Here is a 21,960-nt window from a genome sequence, read left to right as displayed (position 1 = left end):
AAAAAAAAAAAAAAAAAAAAAAAAAGATCTCATGAAAGCTCTATCATTATAATGGCACCAAAGGGATGGTGCTGAACCAATTATAAAGGATTCACCCCCAGGATCTAATCATGTCCCACCAGGCCCCACTTCCAACATTGGGGATTACATTTGAACATTAGATTTGGGTGGGGACACAGATCCAAACCATATCACCCTGTTTTATTTTAATTAATGAACTTTAATTGTTGAGCAGTTTTAGGCTCATAGCAAAATTGAACAGAACATACAGATAATTCCCATATAACCCTTGTATCCACATATGCACAATCTTCCTAACTACAAACCGGTATTTGAACACTGCTAAGACTTTTTTTGTATGATCTTGGACAAACCCCTTAATCTGAACCTCAGTTTTCTCATCTAAAAAAGGAAGTTAATCATATTCACATCAAATATCATCAAGAGTAGTAGAGATACTCTGAGTAACATGTTACATCACACCTTGTCCATAGCTAGTACTCAACATCTAAAAATACAAAAGGTTTATTTTAAAAGCAACCAAATAAACTTGACAGGCTAGAATAATAGGCTAAAAATAACAAAATGAAGCATAATAGTTATGTATTAGTTTTCTATGGCTGCTGAAACAAATTACCATAAACTTGGTGGCATTAAACAACAAACACTTATTCTCCTACTGTTCTGGAAGTCAGAAATTAAAAATCAGTTTCACCTCACCAAAATTAATGTGTCAATAGGGCCACACTCTTTCCAGAGACTCTTGACTTTTCTGGCTTCTAGAGCTGCATTCCTTGCATTCCTTTTCCCCTTCCTCCATCTTCAAAGCCATCAGTATCATATCTTGTTTTAGTCACCACATTGCCTTCGTCTTTGATCACACATCTCCTTCTGTCTCCCTCTTATAAGGACGTGTATGACACCAATAGAGCTGTATTAGTCCATTCTTGCATTGCTATAAAGAAATACCTGAGAGTGGATAATTTATAAAGAAAATAGGTTTCATCGGCTCACAGTTGTGCAGGTTGTACAGGAAGCAGAGAGGCATCTGATTCTGGGAAAGCCTCAGAAAGCTTACAATCATGGTGTGAAATGGGAGAAGCCACATCACATGGCAAAATCAGGAGCAAGAGAGAGACGCAGGGAGATGCCACACACTTTTTAAACAACCAGATCTCATGAAAACTCACTAACGAAAGGACAGCAACAAAGGGATAGTGCTAAAACATTCATAAGAAATCTGCCCCTATAATCCAATCACTTCCACCAGGCCCCACCTCCAATACTGGGGATTACAGTTCAGTATGAGATATAGGTAGGACTACATATCCAAATTGTAACAGGGCCCACTCAGATTGTCTAAGGATAATCTCCCCATCTCAAGATCCTTGATTTAAAAGGGACACCTGCGGAGTCCCTTCTACTATATAAGGTAATATTCACAGGTTCCAGGGAGTAGGGCTGGATATCTTCTGGAGCCAACCACAAGGTATAAGTGTAAGGTCACCATCTAGGTTAAAAAATAAACTGTTAAAAAAAAAAAAAACAACTGCTTCAAGTTCAGAGTAGGGAAGAAACCTAGATAAACAGCAGATTATTTAAAAACAAGATTAGTAGATGCAATCAATGTGATCATCAGTGTGACTTGGTTACAAAAAAAGAATCCTACATCTATTTATCAAAAGAAGTAGAGGGTGCAGAATATGAGACAAGAGGCCTAGCTATATCACACTTAGAATATTATACAGCCATGTACCACACAACAACGTTTCAGTCAATGATGGACCACATACACAAAGGTGGTCCCATAAAATTATAATGGAACTGAAAAATTCCTATCCCCTTGTGACATCATAGCCACTGCAACATTGTAGCACAAGGCATTACTCACATGTTTGTGGTGATGCTGGTGGAAACAAACCTACTGTACTGCCACGCATATAAAAGTATATAGCACATAGAATTACATATAGTACATAATACTTGATAATAATAAATGACTGTTATTAGTTTATGTATTTATTATATTATACTATTTATCATTGATTTATAGTGTACCCCATCTACTTATTTTTAAAAGTTAACTGTAAAACAGCCTCAGGGAGGTCTTTCAGATGGCATTCCAGAAGAAGGCATTGTTATCCTAGGAGATGACAGCTCCATGCGTGTTGTTGTCCCTGAAGACCTTCTAGTGGGAAAAGATGTTGAGGGGGAAGGCAGTGAAACTGATTATCTTGATCCTGAATAGGCCTAGTCTAATGTGTGTGTTTGTGTCTTAGCTTTTAAAAAAAGTTTAAAAAGTAAAATATAAATAATTTTTAAAAGCTTATACAATAAGAATATAAAAAGGAAATATTTTGTACAGCTGTACATGTGTTTTTATTTCAAGCTAAGTGTTATTACAAAAGAGTCAAAAAGTTTAAGAAAATTAAAAGTTTATAAAGTAAAAATGTTATACTAAGCTAAGATTAATTCTTATTGAAGAAAAATATTTTTAACAAATTTAGTATAGCTTAAGTGTACAGTGCTTTATAAACCTTACAGTAGTGTACAGTAATGTCGCAGGCCTTCACATTCATTCACCACTCACTCGTTGACTCACCTAGAGCCACGTCTAGTTCTGCAAGCTCCATTCATGGTAGGTATCCTATAGAGAAGTACCATTTTTAATGTTTTATACTATACTTTTATTGTCCCTTTTCTATGTTTAGATACACAAATACCATTGTATTACAATTGCCTATAGTATTCAGAACAGTAACATGCTCTACAGGTTTGTAGCCTAGGAGCAACAGGCTATACCATATAGTCTAGGTGTGTAGTAGGCTATACCATCTAGGTTTGTGTACGTACATTCTATGATGCTCACACAATGACAAAATAGCCTAATAATGCATTTCTCAGAATATATTCCCAACATTAACACAAGACAGTAGTTTGTTACCACAGTTTAAAAAGAAACAATGAAAAACTGATGCATTTCTAAGGGGAAATAACTATGATCATGAAAGAACTAAAAAGTTTGTTCCATAAAAAATAACTAATATTTATGGTAAATATGCCAGGCACTGTTCTAAATATATTACTTATATTAGCTAATTTAATTATTTCAATAACTCTATGATGTAGATACTATGTGTTAATTGTCCCCATTTTCCAGTAAGAACCAAGGCACAAATTAAGTAACTTGCTCAGAATCACATACAATAGTAAACCTCAAGGCCAGATTCAAACCCAGGCAATCCAGCTCTGGAGCCCACAACTTAGCTATATTGCTTTACTAACATACCAGGAAATGGAAGAGCAATTTCAGAAGGTGAAAAAAAACATCCTTAAATAACTGAAGGATTATCAGGTAGAAGAGGAATTAGAATTAGTCTGTGTCATTATGGAAAGCAAGACCAAGACTAAGGGCTGAAAATTACCAATTTGAAGGAGTTCAATAGGTCATTCTGAATCTGCTTTGTGAGGTTATGTATTTCCCATTAATAGAAAAGATTAAGCAGAAGCTGAAAAAGAACACATGGTAAGCATCCTATAGAGAAGTACCATTTTTAACCTTTTATACAGTATTTTTTACCATCCATGGAGCTTGCAGGACTAGAAGTTGCTCGGGTGGGTCAATGAGTGAGTAGCAAGTGAATGTAAGGGCATCCATCCACTGCTGAAAACGTTCTAGTATCTAGATGGAGTTCTGAGTACAAATCACTGCTAGCACTAAAGAAAACCCCACTATTGCAACCATGGTGGAAAGTAGGTCTGGGTAGTTTGCAAAAGCCCCCCCTTGAGGAACTCTTTTACTACCACCCAAAAGGGCAGTCTTATCTCCCTTTTGAGAGTACTATCATAGATGATTTTTAAAGACAGATTATAAGATTCAGCAGTAACTTGAAAGATTTTATGAATGTTAATTTTATCCAGCAGGCTGGGAATCTTACACAGGCTAATGTAAACACTATCACTGTCACCATCCCAACGATATGTCTGGAGGCCACAGACTATATTAAGGCAATGGTTTCCAAATATTTTTAAATATGACTCAATAGCCAATACATTTTACATCATTACTAAGTGCAAAAGTGTTTTCTAAATAGTACTTCTCCTTACTATGTCCCAATGCACTCTGATATTTTCAATTCCTATTTTAACTTTTAAAAATTACTGACCATAACACATGAAATTGATTTCATGACTCCAACCAATGGGTTTCAACTCACAGTATGAAGTATTTTGAGCTAAGAGTAGTATTTACCTGTTGCTTCCCAAGTATTTTTGAAGTTTTCTACTTACACAAACAACAGTTTTCTGTACTCTCAGTTCCTTTATTGACCTTCACTTAATCTTCCTCCATCTTAGCTTAGCTACCCTGTCCTATGTCAGATCCTAGACCTTTATCTGTAATGGATCACTTCCAAAGTCTCATTTTCATGCATACTACTTTCTATCACCCTTATCTTTACTGGCTCTCTAGAATACGAGCACTCCTAAAATTCTTTGATTGCACATCTAGTCCGTTTACCTTGCCACCTTTGACTCTCAATCGCCCCTGTGTCCTCTCATGTCTTTATTCAGTTTAGATTCTAAAGTCCATCACCTTAATTATCCCTTGTATATGTCTTCAACTCCCGTGTCAGTCTCTGGCTTTGCCATTATTGCCTTGGGAAACTGCCAACTTTAGTTAAATTCAATTAACCTTTCTCCTTTTTGAAACAATTCAGTACTAAAGCCATTAGGTGGAATAAAGCAAAAGCAAGAAAGATGTCCACAGTAGGGGGTGTGCCTGTGTTGGCTTAGCATAGGGTGTCAGTGCCCTGACAGGATAAGGAGGGCATTCACCTAGAGGGCATCCTGGTATGCCAGAGCCCAAAGGAGGTGAGAAGGGCATCGATGATGAGGGAAACGCACCTGCTGTGGGTATCGGAGCTAAATGTAATGATGAGGTCATCCATTTGACTCAGAGAGCAGACCTAAAGAGAAGACTGGGTGTGTTAGAGAGGGCCAGCCAGAGCATCAGAACCCAAGTAGGATAAGGGAGGTATCCATGCTCAGGGTGCTCTGGCACGGGATATTAGAGCGCAAGCAGAGTAAGGTGGGTATCCATGTTGGAGGCCAGCCCAGCATTGGGTATCAGAGCTGAAACAAGCTTAGGACCCTATCCTTGTGGAGGCAAAGCCTGGCATGAGGCTTTGTCAGAGTCAAAGAATGAGGAATATCTTAGTCTGTTTGGGCTGCTATAACAAAATACCATAAATTGGGTAGCTTATAAACAACATAAATTTATTTCTCACAGTTCTGGAGACAGGAAAGTCCAAGATCAAGGCACCCATAAATTCAGTGCCTGATGATGGCCACTTCCTGGCTCACAGACAACCTTCTTTTCTTGGTAACCTCATATAGCAGAAGGAGCAAAGAAGTTATCTCAGATCTTTTATAATGGCAATAACTAATAACATTTGTGAAAACTCTGTGCTTATAACCTAATAACTTCCTAAAGGCCCCAACTCCTAACAGCCTCACAACAGTAATTAGGTTTCAACATATGGATTTCGGTGGGGGGCACAAACATTCAGACCACAGCAGTGAAAATGGTAACTGTGTGGAGAAGGTGTGCTGGAATGAGAGGTCAATTCCTGAACAAGATTAGGTGATTATCTGCATCCTGGTGGAAATGGAAGATTGGTTACAAGGAAATTTCTCAAACAAGTAAATATATTAAGGTAAATAGAAGTTAGGTTTCTTATTGTTACAAAGAAAAAGAGAAAACAAGAACAAACCCTGTGATATAGGACTGGCTTTAGAATTCATGGTTTTTAATATTTATAGATAAAAATAAACATACATGTAAATACTGTGCGTGTAATCTTCAATGCCAAGGTCATAGAAGGCAAAGAAAGAGTAGGAAACTGTCCCAGCTGAAGGATACTAAAAAGACATGACAGATAAATGTAACACATGATTTTGAAGTGATCCGTGTTCCAAAAAAAAGACATTATTAGCACAATTGGTAGAATGTGAATTAAATCTGAGGATTAGATTGCTATCTAATATCTAATATCTGATATCATTGTTACTTGGCTGTATGCTCTGTGATCATGTAGGAGAATGTCCTTGTTTGTGGGAAATATGTATTAAAATATTCAAGGGTGATAATGAATCAGGTCAGCAACTGACTCTCAAATGGTAGTTTTTAAAAAGTTCTTTGTACTAGATGTCCAACGTATCCCTAAATATGTGATTCTTTCAAAATCTTTTTATTTTTTTGAGACAGAGCATAGCCCATACTGAAGTGAAATGGCACAATCATAGCTCACTGTAACCTCGAACACCTGGGCTCTAGCGATCCTGCCATCTTATACTTCCGAGTAGCTGGGATTACCAGTGCTTCAAACCAAGCCTGGCTAATTTTTTATTTTTTGTAGAGATGGGGTCTCACCTTGTTGCCCAGGCTGGTCTTCAACCCCTGGCCTCAAGTAATCCTTCAGCCTCGGCCACACAAACTGGGGTAATATAGGTGTGAGCCATTACACCCAGCCTCTAAATCTTAAGAATAAAAACAAAATACCACAAAACCATGGTGATTTGGTTTCACATTTTTGAATTTTTTTTTATTTTTAATTTTTGTGAGTACATAGTAGGTATATATGTTTATGGGATAAATGAGATATTTTGAAACAGGCATGCAATGTCAAGTATTCACATCAAAGAGAATAGGGCATCCATCTCCTCAAGTATTTATTCTTTGTGTTACAAACAGTCCAATTACTCTCTTTTAGTTATTTTTAAATGTACACTTGTTATTATTCACTACAATCACCCTGTTGTGCTAGCAAATAGTAGGTCTTATTCATTCTTTCTAACTATTTTTTGTATCCATCACTCATCTCTACCTTCCCACTCCCATCTCCTCACTACCCCTCTCAGTTTCTGGTAACCATCCCTCAACTATGTCCATGAGTTCAACTGATTCAATTTTTAGATCCCACAAACAAGTGAGAACATGTGATGTTTGTCGTTCTGTGCCTAGCTTATTTCATTTAACATAATGATCTCTAGTTCCATCTATCTTGTTGCAAATAAGAAGATCTCATTCTTTTTATGGCTGAATAGTACTCCGTTGTATATAAGTACCATGTTTTCTTTATCCCTTCATCTATTGATGGACACTTAGGTTGCTTCCAACTCTTAGTTATTGTGAAAAATGCTGCAAGAAACACGAGAGTGGAACTATCACTTAAATATACAGATTTCCATTCTTTGGGTATATACCCAGTAATGGGGCTGCTGGATCATATAGTACCTCAATTTTCAGTTTTCTGAGGAGCCTCCAAACTATTTTGCATAGTGGTTGTAATAACTTACATTCCCACCAACAGTGTGCAAGGGTTCCCTTTTCTTCACACCCTCACGACCATTAGTTATTCTCTGTCATTTAAATATAAGCCATTTTAACTGGAGTGAGATGGTATCTCATTGTAGTTTTTATTTGTATTTCTCTGATGATCAATGACGTTGAGCACCTCATATGCCTGTTTGCCATTTGTATGTCTTCTTTTAAGAAATGCCTATTAAAATATTTTGCCCATTTTTGATCAGATTATTAGATTTTTTTCTATAGAGTTGTTTGAGCTCCTTATATATTCTGCTTATTAATCTCTTGTCAGATTCATACTTTGCAAATATTTTCTCCCATCCTGTGGATTGTCTCTTCACTTTGTTGGTTGTACCCTTTGCAGTGCAGAAGCCTTTTAATTTGATGTGATCCCATTTGTTTATTTTCACTTTGGCTGCCTGTGCTTGTGGAGTACTGCTCAAAAAATCTTTGCCCAGACCAATGTCCTGCAGATTTTCTCCAATGTTTTCTTGTAATAATTTCATATTTTGAGGTGTTAGATTTAAGTCTTTCATCCATTTCAATTTGATTTTTGTATATGGCAAGAGTAGGGGTCTAGTTTCATTCTTCTGCATATGGATATCCAGTTTCCCCAGCACCACTAATGGAAGAGACTGTCTTTTCTCCAGTGTATGTTCTTAGCATCTTTGTTGAAAATGAGTTCAGTCTAAGATTGCGGATTTAATTCTGCGTTCTCTATTCTGTTCCATCGGTCTGTGTGTCTGTTTTTATTCCAGTACCATGGTGTTTTGGTTACTATGGTTCTGTAGTCTAATGTAATTTGAAGTCAAGTAATGTGATTCCTCTAGTTTTCTGCTTTTTACTTAGAATAGCTTTGCATATTCTGGGTCTTTTGTCATGCCACATAAAGTTTAGGATTGTATTTTCTATTTATGTAAAGAATGTCATTGGTATTTTGATAGCGATTGCATTGAATCTGTAGAGTACTGGGAGTAGTATGGACATTTTAACAATATTGATTCTTCCAATCCATGAGCATGGAATATTTTTTCCATATTTTGGTGTCCTCTTCAATTTCTTTCATCAGAGTTTTATAGTTTTCATTACATCAGTCTTTCACTTCTTTAGTTAATTTGAGGTGTTTAATTTTATGTGTGGCTATTGTAAATGGGATTACTCTTTCAATTTCTTTTTCAGATTGTTCACTGCTGGCATATAGAAATGCTACTGAATGTTGTTATGTCGATCTTGTATCCTGCAAATTTACTGAATTTTTCATCACTTCTAGTAGATTTCTTGTGGAATTTAAAGGTTTTTCTAAATATAAGATCATATCATCTGCAAACAAGGATAATTTGATTTCTCCCATTCCAATGTAGATGCCCTTTATATCTTTCTCTTGTCTCATTGCTCCAGCTAGGAATTTCAGTAATGTGTTGAATAACAGTGGTGGCAGTGGGCATCCTTGTTGCGTTCCAGAGTCTAGAGGAAAAGCTTTCAGTTTTTCCCCATTTAGTATGAAACCAGCTGTGGGTCTGTCATATATGGCTTTTATTATCTTGAGGTAAGTTCCTTCTATCCCCTGTTCTTTTGCAGGTTCCCATCATGAAGTGATGTTGAATTTTATCACATGCTTTTTCCACATCAATTGAAATGACCATATGTTTTTTATCCTTCATTCTGTTGATATGATGTACATCATTGATTGATATGTGTATTTTGAACTATTCTTGCATCCCAGAGATAAATCCGATTTGGCCGTGGTGAATGATCTTTCTAATATATTGTTGAAGTCAGTTTGCTAGAGTTTGTTGAGGATTTTTGCACCAACGTTCATCAACAATATTGACCTCTGGTTTTATTTTTTTGATATGTCTTTGTCTGGTTTTGGTAGGGTAATACTGACCTCATAGAATGATTGTGGAAGTCTCTCCACTTCCTCTAATTTTGGGAATAGTTCGAGTAGGATTGCTTTTCGTTCTTTAAAGGTTGGGTAGAATTCATCAGTGAAACCATCAGGTCCCAGGCTTTTCTTTATTGGTAGACTTGTTATTACAGCTTTGATCTCATTACTTGTTATTGACCTGTTCAGGTTTTGGATTTCTTTCTGGTTCAAACTGGATAAGTTGTATGTGTCTAGGAAACTGTCCATTTCTCCTAAATTTTCCATTTTACTGACATATAGTTGCTCATCATAGCCACTAATGATCCTCTGAGTTTCTGCAGTATCAGTTGTAATGTATCCTTTTTCATTTCTAATTTTATTAGTATCTTCTCTCCTTTTTCTTAGTTTGGCTAAACGTTTGTAAATTTTGCTTAAGTTTTCAAAAAAGTAACTTTTTGTTTCCTAGGTTATTTGCATTGTTTTCTTCATTTCAATTTTATTCATTTCTACCCTGATCTTTATTATCAATTTTATTCTACTAATTTTGGGTTTGGGTTGTACTTGTTTTTCTAGTCCTTTAAGATGAATCACTAGATTATTTATTTCAAAGGTTTCCTCCTTTTGATGTAGACACTTATAGATATATACTCCTCATTAGGACTGCCTTTGCTGTATCACATAGGTTTTGGTATGTTGTGTTTCCATTTTCATTTGTTTTAAGATATTTTTCAATTTCCTTCTTAATTTCTTCATTGACCACTGGTCATTCAGGAGCACACTGTTTAATTTCCATGTTATTTGTGTAGTTTCCAAAATTCCTCTTGTTATTGATTACTAGTTTTACTCCATTGTGGTCACAGAAGATGTTTGATATTATTTCAATTTTCTGAGACTTGTTTCGTGACCTAACTAATGGTGTATCCTTGAGAATGATCCATGTGTTGAGAAAAAGAATGTGTATTCTGCAGCTATTGGATGACATGTTCTATAGATATCTATTAGATCCATTTGGTCTACAGTTTAGATTAAGTCTGATTATTTTTGTTGGTTTTCTGTCTGGAAAATCTGTCCAATGCTGGAAGTGGGGTGTTGAAGTCTCTAGCTATTATTGTATTGAGGTCTATCTCTCTCTTTAGCACTAATAATACTTGCTTTATATACCTGGATGCCCCAGTGTTGGGTGCATATATACTTTAAATTGTTACATCATCTTGTTGAATTGACCCCTTTATCATTTTATAGTGATCTATGTTTCTTCTTATAGTTTTTGTCTTGAAATCTATTTTGTCTGATGTAAGTATAGCTATTCTTGCTCTTTTTTGGTTTCCATTGGCATTGAATATCTTTTTCCATCCCTTCATTTTCAGACTATGTGTGTCTTTATAGGTAATGTGTGTTTCATGTAGGCAACCGATCAATGGATCTTCTTTTTTCATCCAATCAGCCTCTCTACATCTTTTGATTCAGGAGTTTAGTCCATTTACATTTGATGTTATTATTGATAAATAAGAACTTACTCATGTCAGTTTGATATTTGTTTTCCAGTTGTTCTGTGATCTTCCCTTTCTTCTTCCTTTTCGTGCTGTCTTTCTTTACTGAAGGTGACTTTCTCTGGTGATATAACTTATTTTATTTTCATTTTTGTGTATCCATATGTTTTTTAGTTTGAGGTTTACCATTAGGATTGCAAAACTATCTTGTAATCCATTATTCTAACCTGATAACTACTTAATGGTCTTTGCATTAAAAAAAAGCAAAAAGAAAATAAATAGAAACTCTATTACTTAACTTTGTCCCCCTGCTTTTTAACTTTTTACTGTTTTATTGATATCTTATTATACTGTCTATGTCTTAAAAAGTTGTCTTAGTTATTATTTATGATTGATTCATCATTTAGTCTTTCTACTTAAGATACGAGTAGTTTACACACCACAGTGACATGTTATAATATTCTGTGTTTTTTTGTGTACTTACTATTACCAGTGAGTTTTGTACCTTCAGGTGATTACTTGTTGCTTATTAACATCTTTTTCTTTCTAGTTGAATTACTCCCTTTAGCATTTCTTGTAGGATAGGTCTGTTATTGGATTAAATCCCTTAGCTTTTATTTGTCTGGCAAAGCCTTTGTTTCTCCAGGTTTGAAGGATATTTTCACCAGATACACTATTCCAGGGTGAGAGTTTTTTTCCTTCTGTACTTTTAATATATCATGCCCTCTCTCCTGGCCTGTAAGGTTTCCACTGAAATGTCTGCTGCCAGATATTTTGACATTCCATTGTATGTTAATTGTTTCTTTTCTCTTTCTGCTTTTAGGATTTTTTCTTTATCCTTGACCTTTGGGAGTTTATTAAATACCTTGAGGTAGTCTTCTTTCAGTTAAATCTTCTTGGTGTTCTATAAACTTCTTGTACTTGGATATTAATATCTTTTTCTAGGTTTGAGACTTCTCTGTTACTATCTTTTTGAATAAACTTTCTACCCCTATCTCTTTCTTTCTCTACCTCTTCATTAAGGTCAATAACTACTAGATTTGCCCCTCTGAGGATATTTTATAGATTCCATAGTTGTGCTTCATTGTTTTTTTTCTTTTGTCTTCTCTAACTGTGTACTTTCAAATAGCCTGTCTTCAAGCTCATTACTCTTTCTTCTGCTTGGTCAATTGTGCTGTTGTGAGACTCTGATGCATTCTTTAGTTTGTCAGCTGAATTTTTCAGTGCCAGAATTTCTGCTTAATTTTTTAAAATTATTTTAATCGCTTCATTAAATAGATCTGAGATAAATCTGAATTCCAACTCTGTGTTATCTTCAATTTCTCTAAGTTTCCTCAACACAGCTATTTTGAATTCTCTGTCTGAAAGATCATATATTCCTGTTTATTGGGATTAGCCCCTGGCGGTTTATTTAGTTCACTTGGTGAGGTCATGTTTTCCTGGGTAGTGTTGATGCTAGTATATGTTCTTTGGTGTCTGGGTATTGAAGAGTTAAGGATTTAATGTAGTCTTCACTGTCCGAGCTTGTTTGTTCTTTTCCTTCTTGGGAAGGCTTTCCAGATATTTGAAAGTACTTATGTGTTGTGTTCTAATCTGTATCTGCTTTTGTGGGCAACCGAAGCCCAGTAACACAGTCGTTCTTGCAGACTTATAGAGGTACTGCCTTGATGGTCTTGGACAAGATCCAGAAAAATTATTTGGATTACTAGGCAAATACTTGTTCTTTTCCCTTTCTTTCTCCCACACAGAGTCTCTTCCTGCACTCTGAGCCACTTATAGGTGGGGGTAGAGTGACACAAGCACCCCTGTGGCCACGATCACTATGACTATGCTGGGTCAGACCTGAATCCAGTATAGTACTAGGTCTCGCCCAAGGCCTGATGTAACCACTCCTTGGTTACTGCCTATGTTCACTCCAGGCCCTGCAGCTCTTTAATCAGAAGGTGGCAAAGCAAGCCAGGCCAGGCCTGCATCCTTCCCTTCAGGGTAGTGAGGTCCCTCGGGTCCGAGGTGGGTCCAGAAGTGCCATCCCGGTGTCAGAGACTGAAGTAAAAAACCTTAGACGTCTATCTAGTGTTCTCTTGTACTGCTACTGAGTTGGCATTCAAACCACATGACACAGTCATTATGTAAATTGAAATAAGCCAGGCATAGAAAGAGAAACATCACATGTTTTCACTTCTTTGTGGTATCTAAAAATCAAAACAATTGAACTTGTAGAGATAGAGAGTAGAAGGATGGTTATCAGAGGCTGAGAAGGGTAGTAGGGGTTTTGGGGAAATTGGGGATGATTAATGGGTACAAAAATTAGAAATAATGAATGAGTGCACCCTAATATTTGATAGCAAAAAATGGTGACTATAATGAATACTAATTTAATTGTACATTTTTAATTAACTAAAAAAGTATAATTAGATTGTTTTAATACAAAGGATAAATGCTTGAGGGTATGGATGACCTATTTTCCATGATGTGACTATTATGTGTTACATGCCTATATCAAAATATTTCATGTACCCCATTACTATACACACCTACTATGTACCCACAAAAATTAAAAATTAAAACAAAAGAAAATTCCTCCAAAGAGTTGTGTATTCTCCACGTCTCCATACCATGTATTGTCACTCTCTTGTCACACTTCAATCAATCGTTGATTTCAAGTCTCCACTGAGATATCTCTCACTAAGGTCACTGATAATCTCCATATTGTCAAATCCTATAGTCAATCCTCAAATCACATCTAGCTTGATCGCTCAGCAACATTTGTGACAATTGATTATGCCCTCATTCTAGAAATACTTACTTCACTTGGATTTCATGACAATTATTTCTTCCTATGTTCCTCCTACCTTACTAGCTACTCATTCTCATCTCCTTCACTCGATTCTTTTACTTCCTGAACTTGAAATGTTGGAATGTGCCAGAGCTGATCCTTGGACTCATTCTCTATCTATACTTATTCACTAAGTCATTGTACTCAGTCTTGCAGCTGTATTTACAGTTTATAATATGATGACTTCTAAATTTATATCTCCATCCTTGAAATACATATTTGTAAATCCAACTGTAATAGACATTATCACTTACATATCTCAAACTTAACATTAATTCCCAGCCCTAGTCCTACCAAACCTGGTCTTTCTCCATTGTCTCCCTTCTTGGTAGATGCTGCCACCACTAACTTTGTTGCTTAGGATAAAATCCTTGGAACAACCCTTGAATCTCTCTCACATTCAAATGCAATCCATCACCAAATCTTGTTAGTTTCACCATTAATATATATCCAGAATCTCTGGAACAAGATGTTGTAAACTTACTCTTCCATGCTACCATCCTCTAAATTCAACTAAATACTCTGTAAATTACCAAACAGAAAAAATAAAAGGACTCTGAAATATGGTAAGAAACTATATGAGTTAGCAATCTAAAGGTTCGAGGAACAAAAATGCTATGAGTTCCCTGAGTTTTCTTTTTACCTCCTAAATATCCCAGACTAGGCACTGGGGAGACCTGCAATCCAGAACTGCCAACAGGCATAAACAACAACAACAAAAACAAAAACAAATTTAACCTTGCTTTCTCTGGCCTATGTTCTAGTAAAAAGCCCAACAGAGACCTAGTGGAGAGCCCCAACTCCTATTCTACAATCAAGGTACCCGAGAACACCCTGATTTGCACAGAGAGGCAGCTGCAAAGCTCCTGGAAAATCCAGCTTCCACCCACAACAAGGTCATCAGCAGGTGAGCTGATCTGCCCACATGAGCAGCTTCAGAACCCTGATGGGCCATCTTAACTCCTGATCCGCAACTAGGACACTGACAGCTCACAGGAGTAGCAGTGAAGCTCTAGCAGTCCAACCCAACCCTGGCTCAACACCTGTAGTGCTTGCAGGCTGGTCTACCTGCAGTGGAAGCAGAGAAGGGCTGGTCCACCCAATTTCCATTCAAACCCAGGGCACCACCATCTCCTAGTCTTCTATTAATTGGTACAAGAAGACTCAGTGCCAGTAGCTTCTGCCTCAGCCCCTGAAGGATAAGGTGACTCAATGACACCAGGTGGCCCAGCAGAGTGCTTTGTGCCATGGCAGATGGCACTAGTAGGGAATAAATGGGAGCTGCAGCACCATCAGAAAGACAAAACACATCAGAATGGCTCTGAAAACTAAACTGTCATTAGACCTAAGACCCACAAAAAAATAGGCTAGAACCTATATTCTAAACCTAAACAGGATCATTGCTTGCTAAAATAGATTTAAGAATCAAGAGATTCGTAAAATAGTAACCAAAATATTCATGATAAAATGGAAAATCATTCCTTATGCAATGAACTAGGAAAACTACAATTTGACTGAGAAAAGATAATTAACTGATACTAATACCAAGATTATTCTGAAGTTGGAGTCACCTGATAAGTTACAACTGATAAGAAAGTTAACTTTCATAAAAGTGCTTCAACAAGTTATTAAAAATATCTTTAAACAAATGCAAACAGAGTATCTCAACAAAGATATAGGAATTGTTTATTTTTAAAAAAGAACCAAATGTAAATTATAAAATTAAAAAAAAATACAACAGCCAAAATAAAATTTAAAACTCACCAGATGGACTCAATACTAGATTAGAGGTGAGGAACAGAATCAGTGAAGTTAAAGACATATCAACAAAACTTATTCAATCCAAACAAAGAGAAAATAGCATGAAAAAGAAACAAAAAGAAGAAAGCCTCAGGGATCTGTGGAACAATAACAAAAGACAGGACAACTGTCTGTTATCATCAGAATCCCAGTAGGAGATGAGAAAGAATGTGGGGCTGAAATAGTATTTAAATAATAACAAGAAACAGGGGTAACAAGCCAGGCATGGTGGCTCATTCCTGTAATCCCAGTGCTTTGGAAGATTGAGGTGGAAGAATTGCTTGAGGCCAGGAATTTGAGACCAGCCTGGGCAACATGGTGAGACCCGATCTCTACAAAAATGAAACAAAAATCAGCCAGTCATGGTGGCACATGCCTGTAGTCTTAGCTACAGGGTCACTTGAGCCCAGGAGTTCAAGGCTACAGTTAGCTCTGATCGCACCACTGCACTCCAGCAGCCTAGGTGATAGAGCAAGACCCTGAAGAAAGAAAAAGAAAGAAAGAAGAGAAGAAGAAACAAAAAGAAAACAAATAATAAAATAGAGACTGGTGATGTCAGGAAGACAGCAGAATAGAAAGTCAGAAAACTTCTTCCCCCAAGGACACACCAAGTCAACAAGCAAAAATACACAGATCAATTCCCTTCAAGAGAAATCCAGAAACTAGTTAAAAGGCTCCTGAATCACAGACAAGCTAAAACCAGCCACACTGAAGCTGGTAGGAAAATTCATGGTACTCACTCGCCATGGTCTCTGTGCCCAGCTTAGCATAGCATGATCAGCAGAAAACTCCCAATTCTTGGCTTCTTCCTAGAGAGAAAAAGAAGACTTTTTAGGGGGAAGGCTGAGGAAATAATTTCTGTCTTCCCTGTACCTGGAGACTCGTGAAAAAGTGTGCTAGGCTGAAGGCTACCGAGAACAAGGGCAAAAGTTTAGGCAAAAAGCACTCACTCACCATACTCCCTCCTCCCAGCTCGGCATAGAACAAGAGGGTGAAAACTCCCAATTCTCAGCTTCTCTCTAGGAAGGGAAAAGGTTGTGGCATGTGTCCCACATTCTGTCTTTTTGGGGGGACTGCTTGAGAAATGGGTTTCTGTCTCATCTCTCTCAGAAGGTGGACAGGGCTGGCATAGTCTAGATGTCTGGGGGATGCTGAAAACAAAAGAGATGTAAGTGATTTGCTGCTATTCCACAGGACATGCAGTAGAGAAGACAGATGTTAACACAGCTCAAAGGCTTCTTGCTTAGGGAGGGGAGACAGAAGAGTAAAGTGTATGTTCAACATTATAGTTTTTTGGGGTCTGACCAAGAAACTACTTTTACTTTAAAACAAGCTTTAATCTATTTTACTAGATTAAAAGCACTGATATGGCTCAGTACACTCTAGAAGCTTGGGGGAAAACTAAGAACTAAAGAGAGATGTGAACTAATAAATCTCTTTAATTGAAAATTTGCATATACAAGTCCAGAGAAGAAATATACACATAAAATGTCTCAGAGACCTCAAAATCTCTAATTAGGCTGATTTGTGAAGGTCTTTCCTTGCACAAAGCCAATCTATAAAGATTTGGCAAGGTGGTCATTTTCTTAAATGCATGGATCCAACATAAAGGTACAAAGCAAACAAAGAAACAAGGAAACATGGCACAAAGCCAGAACAACAAAATAAGTCTCCAGGAACTGACCCTAAAGGAGATATATGAATTATCTGACAAACAATTCAAATATCCATCATAAAGATGCTCAACAAGCTCAGAACAATATGATACATAAATAAAATGAAAGTAACAAATCAACTGAAAACATAAAAAGACCCAAATAGAAAATTTTGAGCTAAAGAATACAATAAGTGAACTGAAAAATTCACTAGACAGTTTCAATATCACACTTGATCAACCAGAAGAAAGAAGCTGCAAACTCAAATACAGGTAATTTGAAATTATTTGTCAGAGAAACAAAAATAATAAAAAAGAAGTGCAGAAAATCTAAAAGGACTTATGGGACACAATCAAGTGAATCAATATATGCATTATGATATTAAAAGAAGAGACATAAAGGGACAAACATTTATTTAAAGAAATAATGGCCTAAATATCCCAAATCTGGGAAAGAATATGGACATCCAGACTCAAGAGGCCCAACAGAACCCAACTAACAGGAAAGCAAAGGACTTCAAACTGACTACATTATGACTAAATTGTCAAATGTCAAAAACAAAGAGAAAATTTTTAAAGAAGAAGTGGCTCATGACATACAAGAGAGTCATAAAACTATCAGTAGATTTATCAACAGAAACCTTGCAGGTCAGAAAGGAATGATATGATAGATTTGAAGTAATAAAAAAAACCTGTTAACTAATAACATTATATCCAGAAAAACTGTCTTTCTAAATAGGAGAAATGATTTCCCATACAAACAAAAGCAGAGAGAGTTCATCACAACTAGATGTGCCTTATGAAAAAATGCTAAAATTAGTCCTTTGAAGTTGATATGAAAAGATAATAGAAAACAGCACAAAGACAAATGAAAATAAAACCTCCACTGCTAAAAGTAAACATATAGACAAAACAAAATATTGTAATACTGGAGAAGCTGGGCAAGATGGCTGACTAGATGCATCCAGGTGAACCAGCTGCCACTGAGGGACTGGGACAACTGGTGCACTCCTAGCAGATCTTCAGAGGTATGGTGCTAAGAGTGGATGGAGGAAAGACCAGAAGCTTGGCTGAAGGAGGAGGAAGCTGGGAACCCTGCACAGGACTACAGTGCGCCAGGACTTGTTCTTGGCCTCCAGTAACTCTGGGAGAATGGGTGAGTTGAAGTGGCAAGAAGCAACATGCTCTACAATGGGCTTCTGGAATTCTCGTAGGATGAGACCCCTCTCCCACCACGGACACTTGAGTTGGCAGGGAAAGCCATTAGAGAAGTGGTAGGGGTAGCACTCCAGTTGGTGTAGAGCCCAGAGGGTTTGATGTGGGAATGTCTATAGTGAAGTGCAGCCAGGGATGGCCATCTTCCTAGGCTCAACTTGCTTCCATAGGAAACTTTAGCTCTAGAGGAACTGTTATACCTGAACTCTACAGAATTTTCTTGCCCATTACACAAAACCAGTCCAATGTGAACACCCCTTGGTCTGCTGGCCTCTCCCAGGGCCCCAGCCTGGCTGCACTTGCTTGCAGTGTGGCTTCAGGTGCCCTGGGGGCCTACATTGTAGCTCTTGCACTCGTGAACCATGCCTGACCAGAAAAGAGTTCCAGCAGAGTGGTCCCCACAGACACATAACAGCCTGTCTCCTCCCATATTCCACTGCAGCTTCCTATGAGAGCATGGCCACCCCCACATTGCTTTGCCACTATGCATGTGCATGGACAGACTTCGCCTTCTCTGTCCCACCAGTGTACGTGTGTGTGTGCGTGCGTGCGTGTGTGCGTGTGTGTGTTTGTATATGTACACCTTGCACTGCCACTGCTGCCAGTGCGATTGCATTCTTCCTCCCCTCCCCCGACCATACCGCCATTGCAGTAAGATTCTTTGCAGGCACAGAGCCTGTCAGCACCACTCATATCAGCATCTTGCCTCTGGGCTAACACTGCCACTGGAGTGAAACTAGGCTCAGAAAACAGAGGACACTCTGCCACCCTGAGAGGCCACCTCCACCTGTGTGAATGTGCACAGGAGGCACACACAGTACTGCTTCTGCCAACACCCTACCTCTGTCCTGACACCAACACTGGCATGACCAGGTGCACAGTAACAAGTAGGGGTCTCCCCAGTGCCCAAGGCATGCTACCTCCTCTGCTTCTGCAAACATCCATATGGAGGCCTGCACCCTGGCACCTGCTAATGCCCTGTGGTAGCCAACAAGCATGCACCCCACCATGTTGCTGCTGCCACTGCTGCTAGGACATGTGAACAAGAACAGATCTCACTGCCACAGCCCTATGAAATTCTCTGGCTGCCACCACCCATCAGAGTGAGCCCTGCCCCCCAATATCTTCAGAAACAAAGCAAGTTGACTGTACCCACCAAATACCACAAACTATCAAGGTCATCAAATAGGATAAAAGAAAAAAAAAACTCATCTATAGGACAGCAACCTCAAACACTAAATGAACATCAGCCCATAAAGATAAGAAAGAACCAGCACAAGAAACCTGACAGCTCAAAAAGCCAGAGTGCTTTCTTTGCTGCAAATTATCACACTAGCCTTGTAGCAAGGGTTCTGAACCAGGCTGAGATGGTTGAAATTACAGAAACAACATTAGAAATGTGGACTGGAATGTTACAGAAACTGATAGGCAAAATAGCCAGTATAGAAAAGAATATAACTAACCTGATAGAGCTGAAAACACATGCTACAAGAATTTCATAATGCAATCACAAGTATTAATAGCAGAATGGACCAAGAGGAAGAAAGAATCTGAGAGCTTGAAGACTGCCTTTCTGAAATAAGACAGTCAGAAAAGAATAATGAAAAAAGAATGAAAAGCAATGAACAAAACCTCTGAGAAATATGAGATTATGTAAAGAGACCAAATCCATAACCCACTGGTGTCTCTGAGATGAAGAGAATGGAAGCAACTTGGAAATTATATTTCAATATATCATTCATGAGAACTTTCCCAACTTAGCTAGGGAGGTCAATATTCAAATTCAAGAAATGCAGAGAACTCACACAAGATAATTCACAAGAAGATCATCATCAAGACACATAACCATGAGATTCTCCAAGCTCAAAATGAAAGAAAAAATGTTAAAGGCAGCTAGAGAGAAAGGTCAGGTCACATACAAATAGAAGCCCATCAGACTAACAGTGGACGTCTCAGCAGGAACCCTACAAGCCAGAAGAAATTGGGAGCCAATATTCAACATTCTTAAAGAAAAGAAATGCCAATCAAAATTTTCATATCCAGCAAAACTAAGCTTCATATGCAAACAAGAAATAAGATCCTTTCCAGAAAAGCAAATGCTTAGAGAATTCATTACCACCAGATCTGCCTTACAAGAGCTCCTGAAGGAAACACTATATATCAAAAAGAAAGATCATTACAAGCCACTTCAAGAACACGTTTAAGTACATAGACCAGTGACAATAAAAAGCAACCACAAAAGCAAGTCTGTAAAATAACTAGCTAACATAATGACAGGAGAAAATCCACACATATCAATATCAACCTTGAATGGAAATGGGCTAAATTCCCCAACTAAAAGGCACAGGCAGGCTGGATAAAGAAGCAAGGCCCAATGGTATGCTGTTTTCAAGAGACCCATCTTCCATACAATGACACCAATAGGCTCAAAATAAAGGATTGAGAAAAATCTACTAAGAAAATTAAAAAAAAAAAAAGAAAAAAAGCAGAGGTTGCAATCCTAATTTCAGAGAAAACAGATTTCAAACCAACAAAGATCAAAACGAACAAAGAAAGGCATTATATCATGGTAAAGGGTCCAATTTAACAAGATCTAACTATCCTAAATCTATATGCACCTAACACAGGTGCATTCACATTCATAAAGCAAGTTCCTTGAGACCTATGAAGAGACTTTGTTTCACACACAATAATAGTGCAACACTTCAACACCCCACTGCCAATATGAAAAAAAAAAATCATTGAGGTTAAAAAAAATAACAAAAAAATTCAGGAACTGAACTCAACACTTGACCAAATGGACCTAAAACACATATACAGAACTCTCTACCAAAAGACAACAGAGTGACAAACCTGACAAAAACAAGAAATGGGGAAAGGATTCCCTATTTAATAAATGGTGCTGGGAAAACTGGCTAGCCATATGTAGAAAGCTGAAACTGGATCCCTTCCTTACACCTTATACAAAAATTAATTCAAGATGGATTAAAGACTTAAATGTTAGACCTAAAACCATTAAAATCCTACAAGAAAACCTAGGCAATACCATTCAGGCCATAGGCGTGGGCAAGGACTTCATGTCTAAAACACCAAAAGCAATGGCAACAAAAGCCAAAATTGACAAATGGGATCTCATTAAACTAAAGAGCTTCTGCACAGCAAAAGAAACTACCATCAGAGTGAACAGGCAACCTACAGAATGGGAGAAAATTTTTGCAACCTACTCATCTGACAAAGGGCTAATATCCAGAATCTACAATGAACTCAAACAAATTTACAAGAAAAAAACAAACAACCCCATCAAAAAGTGGGCAAAGGACATGAACAGACACTTCTCAAAAGAAGACATTTATGCAGCCAGAAAACACATGAAGAAATGCTCATCATCACTGGCCATCAGAGAAATGCAAATCAAAACCACAGTGAGATACCATCTCACACCAGTTAGAATGGCCATCATTAAAAAATCAGGAAACAACAGGTGCTGGAGAGGATGTGGAGAAATAGGAACACTTTTACACTGTTGGTGGGACTGTAAACTAGTTCAACCATTGTGGAAGTCAGTGTGGCGATTCCTCAGGGATCTAGAACTAGAAATACCATTTGACCCAGCCATCCCATTACTGGGTATATACCCAAAGGACTATAAATCATGCCGCAATAAACATACGTGTGCATGTGTCTTTATAGCAGCATGATTTATAGTCCTTTGGGTATATACCCAGTAAT

The 21,960-nt window shown here is 37.6% G+C and overlaps 1 protein-coding gene across 1 annotated transcript in view; it reads right to left on the bottom strand.

Moving 5' to 3' along the window:
• The window catches only part of ZC3H12B (zinc finger CCCH-type containing 12B), a 444,060-nt gene that overhangs the window by 385,306 nt on the left and 36,794 nt on the right, over window positions 1–21,960 (bottom strand). The window contains exon 2 of the mRNA XM_058441401.1: window positions 16,103–16,171. The gene's annotated coding sequence lies outside the window, so the exon portion shown is untranslated. The remainder of the gene's footprint in view (window positions 1–16,102; window positions 16,172–21,960) is intronic.

The sequence above is a fragment of the Hylobates moloch genome, unplaced genomic scaffold, assembly GCF_009828535.3.
Source record: "Hylobates moloch isolate HMO894 unplaced genomic scaffold, HMol_V3 SCAFFOLD_7, whole genome shotgun sequence".
Taxonomy (NCBI): Eukaryota; Metazoa; Chordata; class Mammalia; order Primates; family Hylobatidae; genus Hylobates; species Hylobates moloch.
This window is presented reverse-complemented; position numbering and strand designations above follow the sequence as displayed.